The sequence below is a fragment of the Zootermopsis nevadensis genome, unplaced genomic scaffold (assembly GCF_977971745.1).
Source record: "Zootermopsis nevadensis isolate Lab colony 2312 unplaced genomic scaffold, Znev_1.0 Znev_ptg000010l, whole genome shotgun sequence".
Taxonomy (NCBI): Eukaryota; Metazoa; Arthropoda; class Insecta; order Blattodea; family Termopsidae; genus Zootermopsis; species Zootermopsis nevadensis.
Genome location: NW_028259142.1, coordinates 14,221,635 through 14,222,338, shown reverse-complemented (window position 1 = coordinate 14,222,338; position 704 = coordinate 14,221,635).

Here is a 704-nt window from a genome sequence, read left to right as displayed (position 1 = left end):
CTCTCTAACCTGGGGGGGGGGGGATTTACATGGAAGTTAATATATGACCCAATCAAAATGGTGAACATGGCCCCAGAATGTAGATGTTGAGAGGTTATGTATTAATATGTGCGGCTGAAGTCCTCTGCTTTATAGTATAGCACTTATGATGGGAATTATCTACTTTCTAAGTCTTGGCATGACATTCAGCCACTTTAGAGGGTCATAGTTCTCAGAATCCATAACAAAACGTTTCCTACACATCATTAAAAAGTTGATTTGCATAATAAACATGCAATGTATTATTGGACTAACAAACCAAATTATTAAATACTGGCAGCAAACCAATAAACATTCCTTGCATTTTTTCAAAGTCAGTTTAGCACTATCATGGGCTGTCTCCTTGCAAAAATACATAAGCTACATTATGTTATGTTGAAAGAATCTTCAATTCAAGTGCTACCAAACTCCCATCAAGCTATTTTAGATTTCTCATAATTCACTGAGATCTCATGTCTTTTTTTAATATATAAAAGAAATCAATATCATTAATACCATTCATTGTCCAAATATTTCTTTCAGTTAAAAAAGGGAAACATGGTCAAAAATAAAACAAAGAAGATTTCTTACAACCACACAGCCAAAGATCTGTTTTGTATGAAGAATCATAAAATGGCATAACCTATTCTTTGATTGTTACACCATTTTTTGTACATCTACTTCAG